Source organism: Zingiber officinale, chromosome 5B (assembly GCF_018446385.1).
Source record: "Zingiber officinale cultivar Zhangliang chromosome 5B, Zo_v1.1, whole genome shotgun sequence".
In the NCBI taxonomy this organism is placed as follows: Eukaryota; Viridiplantae; Streptophyta; class Magnoliopsida; order Zingiberales; family Zingiberaceae; genus Zingiber; species Zingiber officinale.
In genome coordinates this window covers 100,877,755-100,884,036 of record NC_055995.1, presented here as the reverse complement: position 1 = coordinate 100,884,036, position 6,282 = coordinate 100,877,755, and the positions used below count along the sequence as shown (strand labels likewise).

General features: G+C 36.9%; 1 pseudogene; it reads right to left on the bottom strand.

Moving 5' to 3' along the window:
• Positions 1-3,076: 3,076 nt before the first annotated feature.
• LOC121986869 lies at positions 3,077-5,827 on the bottom strand (annotated as a pseudogene).
• Positions 5,828-6,282: the final 455 nt, after the last annotated feature.

Below are 6,282 nucleotides of genomic sequence, written 5' to 3'. Positions count from 1 at the left end.
TTTTTTTAGAAGGGAGTTCAACTCTTGAGGGTGTGATTTTGCAATATCCCCAATTTGCTTTGCAGCAGCAAATCTTGTGGCATGAGTCGAACCAGCTAAATTTTTGTTAAGAGAAGTTTTAGATGAGAACAGATGATAAGAAAGTTTCAAAAAAAATCACTTCAGGTTAAAATGCAGGCCAAAAGTCTTATACATATATACATATGCAGCTTAAGATCTAAAGGATACTATCCAATAATGTGAGCAAACGATGAAGCCTAGATGAATGTTGAGCCATAAAGATGGGGAGATTTTGAGTTCACTCATTCAGCAAGAGAAGTTGTCCTTGCTTGACCAATAAACACAACTAGGCTCTGAGCGTCAAATTGGTTTTGCACACAACTCCAAATAACTCAGCCAGCTGAGCAGCATCTTGCACATTTTCAGCTTGGAGTTGTAATCAACCCACAATATCCTTCATTAGAATGTTCACAAAACAAGTATCAATGTTTTGGGCTAAGATTTACAAATTATTCCAGTATATAAACTATAAAGTACTGACAAAAGGAAGCAGAATATGCAAGATAAATGGAACAAACCAACAGGTTAAACACTGTCATAGTGGTCATGATAGTTGCAAGAATAATAACTTAAGAAACAGCAACAATATTTTCACTGAAAAATAATGGTCAACTGAGTCAAATAAGGATAAAGCCACAATGAGAAGATCTCGAATGCTATATACTTGGAAGTTTCCTTTTTTTCCTGCAGCTACAATAAGACTAAGGCCGAGATGCATAATGAAACCTTGTGTCAGGAAAAAAACCTTTAGGAGCAATTCACAGATAGTATGCTTTTTGAATTTTTTTTTTTAATAAAAACAATGGAGAATTGTATATGCACCACTGTTCTCGAGATAATCGAGAATTTAAGTCCCTCGGTGCAAGAACTGTGACTAGCTATGAAATGAGAATGATGCAATTAAGTGAATAACGAGTGATGATGGTTTTCTCCTAGATACTCTTACGCAATATAGTACAACCAGTCTAAGTGTCCTGATTCAATCCCTCCTTTCAATTCTCACCCACCAACATAGCTTCTAGTGATCCAAAATTGATCACTGATGTTTTTTCACAGATGGAGGATCTAGTTCCCATGCCCGCTGCACCAGACAACGAGATGAACCATCCTCAACTTCGTATACCAACCAGCTACAAAAGTTAGTTTGTTTACTTTTGCAGCCACTATGCAGGTGATTAGCTCAATTAAGGCCCAAATCTGGAAAATGCTTCTAAGATCAAATTGGTTGCAGTGAATTAATGCTTTGTCCCAGCTACAAAAGTTAGTTTGTTTACTTTTGCAGCCACTCTGCAGGTGATTAGCTCAATTAAGGCCCAAATCTGGAAAATGCTTCTAAGATCAAATTGGTTGCAGTGAATTAATGCTTTGTCCCAGCTACAAAAGTTAGTTTGTTTACTTTTGCAGCCACTCTGCAGGTGATTAGCTCAATTAAGGCCCAAATCTGAAAATGCTTCTAAGCTCTAATTGGTTGCAGTGAATTAATGCTTTGCCCCATTTTGAAAACAAGAATGGCAAATTTTTCAGATACAATTTTGTATCAATTTAAATAGTATGGTCACTGGTCAGTATTTGTATGAAATATGAAATAAAAATAAAATTTTGATTAAGGTTTCATCGTTGAACAATGTTCTTCTAGAATTGTAGGTAGCACAAAGGATATAAATTTTGACGAGGAGTAGCCGTTGAGGTTGCCGACGCTGTATGGACCGTGAGAGTCGAGAGAGCCAGGGTTCGGAGACTGCTTCGGCGATGAGAAACGCGAGGGTGAGGAAAGATGATTTTTGGAACAAACAAAAAATTATATATATATATATATAGAATTTTGCTCTCCTGCGGCTTCGTGATTTCACAAGTTAACCACTGGTTATGAAAAAGAGTTACCTGCATTAGAATTAGATTCTTGAGTGCTAAAACCTGCGACATATAGGATTAATAGTATTATAACAAAAAAAACATTCTACAATGTGAGGATTGACTCATCTTGTGTGTTTTTGAATGTTAAAGCTAACTTATATCATGACTATGCGTCTTCAGATGGCCCGTCAGAACTATAAGCTTTACTATAAACTAGCTTCTAGTGACTTTTTGTTGTTGTTGTTTGGAATCAATCAATCTCTACGTGCAGTTTGTCGTTCATCATGAACGAATAATTTTAGTTTTCAAACCAAGCAGCGCAAAATAAACAAGCTCTATGATATCTCAGCCACATGCCAATACTTTTACCGCTGTATTTAGTTCCTTTTTCAGCTCATTTCAATGTAAATAATGTTCAATCTTCTAGGTATTTTTCAAATTTTTGGATTCAAGAGCAACTAGTTTTGCCAAAAGATACATGCTACAGCTCAAAGTGAAGATGATGAGGACACTGAATTTTCTCAAAAGTGCTTCAGATGATTTAATGCCATGCATTTCTGATATCTATAACGCAGTGTGTTACTGACATGTTAACTCTTATGTAACTGCGTTACTGACATGTTAACTCTTATGTAATATAATGGTAAGATCCCCCCCCCTTTTTTCTCAACTGTTGTTTGTTTATAGACATTTAAAAATTTAGATTGAATCCAAAGTCATCATAAAGAAAAAATCCTCAGGATTTTGTTTGTTTTGTGTAAGATGATTGATGTTTCATGCGGTTGTTTTGTTGATCTGTTAATATAGCGGTCTTCGATATGGCATTGTTCTTAATCCAGTCGTGTGAGTTCGAATGAGTAGATAAATTTTAGTCCTTGAGATCTCAATTTGATAAAATTTTATTATACTTTTACGTATAGTCCATTTCATCCAAACTTGGAATAGCTTTTGTTGGTTTATAAAAATAGCTGTTGTTTCAAAAGAACGAGAATTTTGAATATCAATATATTTTCATTAAGCACACAAACTATTTGGGAGAAATTCTATTAAGGAGATAAAAAAAAAGATAATGAAATAGGCGCTACAAACAAGTTAGAAGATCTCAGCATAAGTTCAAAACTATGCCAAAGAGATTAAGAAAATAAGAAACAATAAAGTCATTTCGATGATTTTATTAATACCAATATATCTGAAAGAAACATATATGGCTGTTTTTTTTTAAAGCAACGAATGAATTATGAACAACAAAGTACAAGAAGCAAAACCCCTTTGAACATGAACACAAGTTTCTCGATAGCCATCCATGGGCTGCTAAATTCATTTTGAAAGCTTGCCAATAAGCTATGGAGCTCGAGGTTGCGGGCTCTCGATCCTCACGGATACAATCCCTTCCGAGGGATCTGATCGCTGTGCCTCTTGAGAACTCCCGGAGGCTCTCGATGCTACATTAATCTGAATCTCACTTTCACCTTTCTTTTTCTTGCCAAAGTGTAGGAGTGATGAAAAACCAAATTTTTCTTTTCTTTTCTTTTCTTGGCATGTTCTGTTGCCCAGCCGTGTAGTGTAAGTTGCATATTCTCATGAAATATCGATTGCTTGAACATGTCACCCATCTAAGCACCGAAGAGTTTCAGTTGTGAATGAGATTACAAGGCAAAACAGGTCTGAGAAGGAGCAACAATTATGATTTGTTTAGTTTACCTGGGAGACAATAGCATATAGAGGAAGAGTGCTGTAGCTGCTGAACAAACAAAAAAAATGCAAATGGTTTGTAAAATACATAGATTTATTGTAATTGCTTTTGTAGCAACAAAAAAGTAAAAAGAAGCCCAAGAGTGTAAAATAATTACCCTATGACAAGTCTTGGAATGAGGTAGCCGATACTCTCCATGATGCAAGAGTCGAATCAGTAGGTGGTCTAGATATTTTACAGCCAGTAAGTAACAAGATACGACATTCAAGGAGAATGTTAGAAGATCTGCATGATTGACTCACCCAAATCCAATCTCGAAAGAGTTTTGGAATAATATGAATTGGATTAGGTAAAGACTGATTCCAGGTTTGTTGAACCAAAAATGCTCATCCGATGGCTTCACCCAGTTAACTTCATTCTGATTTTGAGGATACATTTCTTCGGATAGTTCCATGGCCAGCTTAGTAATTATGTGCTCTAGCTTTGCACCAACAGCAAGCAGAAGCTGTGATTTACCTAACCGACTTTTAGATCACGGAGAAAAGTGGATAGAAACTAAATGAGAAATAAACTACAAATTTGAGAACTTAGAATCATGCAAATGCAATTAGTTGATTTCGGTTACGAATTTCCTTAGACAGTGGCATAGTTGAGTGGGCTTACAACAAGCGGCAGGAAAGAGAGCCAGAAGTAGGTGTGCCATCCTGCAACAACAATCTGAATTAGAAGACTATTTTTGATGGTAAAGTGAAATCGAATGGTTTATTTTTTCTATGAATCTATTTTTCATGTTTGGATGAATGGTCTGAGGTGGAATAATCCATTCCAAGGAATTATTTTATTTCATTTATTCCTACTTCAAGAGGTGAAAAGCTTCATTCCCCTGTTATCACATGCCAAGTGAAGGTAGGTTGGGTAGGCAAGATGGACTTGACAAGATGGGCAAGCCAAACAGAACAGCTAAACCGATATGCACAAAAGAACTATTAGAAACAGCATGTTGGGCAAATGGACTAAAAATAGGTCAGGCACCGCCAAATAAATCATATTGACCAAAAGAACTGAACGAATCAAATGGTTCAAATATTGAATGAACCTTTGCACTAATTCTAACATTCCATTATTACAATCAAAGAATAGAATGGATTATAGTCTCTTTTTCATTTTATTCCATTCCATTCCTAATCTTATTCTGCTTACTGCATTAAATTATATCAAATACCACATAAGCCTAAAAAGTTTCACAAATACTATTTTCAATGATGAGCCAGAAATTTAAATAAACTTGATACTTTTCTCTAAAGAATTACACAGTTAAATTAGGAGATGGGATTACCTCTTATTCTTAACTCAGCTAGAGTCTTTCCTTTTTTGTCATAGGAATTGGAAGACATACAGTAGTAGAAACGCAGAGTGAAAGTTGACAAGGACTAGCACTTTCAACTTACCATGTATATTCAGCAGCAAAAATAGGACAACAAAGAGCCAAAGATACCAACTGCGTGAAATCAAGTTTACAATATCACAAGCTAAGTGATGAAAGATAACAATTAAAAAAAAGGAAAAAATCACAGGAAAGAGAAGTACCTTATGCCAACAACTTTTTTAAAATCGTCTTCAAGCGTACGCAACATGTATTTGTGAAAATCATATTGTTTATTAGAAGGACAGTGCCTCTAGAGAAGGCCATCATTGCAGTGTAGCATAGTCAATAGATAATATAATGAATAAATGATGCATCTAAAGACAAATACTTACATTGATGAATCCTGCCCTCAATGCTTTATAATCTGATTTTGTTACTGACGCGTGAAACTATTTGAAGAATGAGACCTACAGCCATGTATGTGACATAAATCCAAGAGTTTAACCATTAAAATAGGACATACCTCTAAGGTTAATGTGTTTGCAATATCAAAGTAGTGATCAAAAGCAATACGATGTTTCAAAATTTTTACTACATACAATTAAAGTAAATATCACCTAAAAAAATGCAAGAACCAGAGTTTTTTCTTCGATCTGATTCACAAAAAAAAATAAATAAGAGCCACAATTTACCATCCAGATTATCACAGCTAAATTTTTCCAACTACTCCTTGCTCGTCCAGTAACAAATTCAGAGTGATGTACATCGTCAACCTGATTATTATCTGGCAAAGCAAAGAGATGTTGTGTAATTTTCTGCTCCAGATTTATGTGTGTATCTATATGCCTACGCATGGACATTTAGAAGGCTAAATACAGTACGTTCTCCTTGAAGGGCGCCTGTGAGGCTTTGTGGCGGCAAGGAAGCCAGGCGCGGGGAGAGAGTTGCTAGGGCTCTCTTCGGTTGAGAGGTAGGCGACGACGAGGAAGGCGCAGCGAGGGAGGGAGACCCGACGCAGCGTTTCAGGCGAGAGAGGGAGGTGCGGCGGGGAGATCGCGGCGAGAGAGAGAGGTGCGGCGGGGAGATCGCGGCGCTAGGGTTTAGCTGGCGGGGAGATCGCGGCGAGAGAGAGAGGTGAGGCGGGGAGATCGCGGCGAGAGAGAGAGGGAGGCGGTTGTGATTCCGTTTTTTGACTTAGCTGACGTGGTTTTAATTTTTGTTTTTTGTTTTTTTTGTTTTTTTGCTTCTGTTGCTTCACCAAACCTGGACAGCTGTTCTTTGCCGCACGAAACCTGCCGCACGAAGCCGC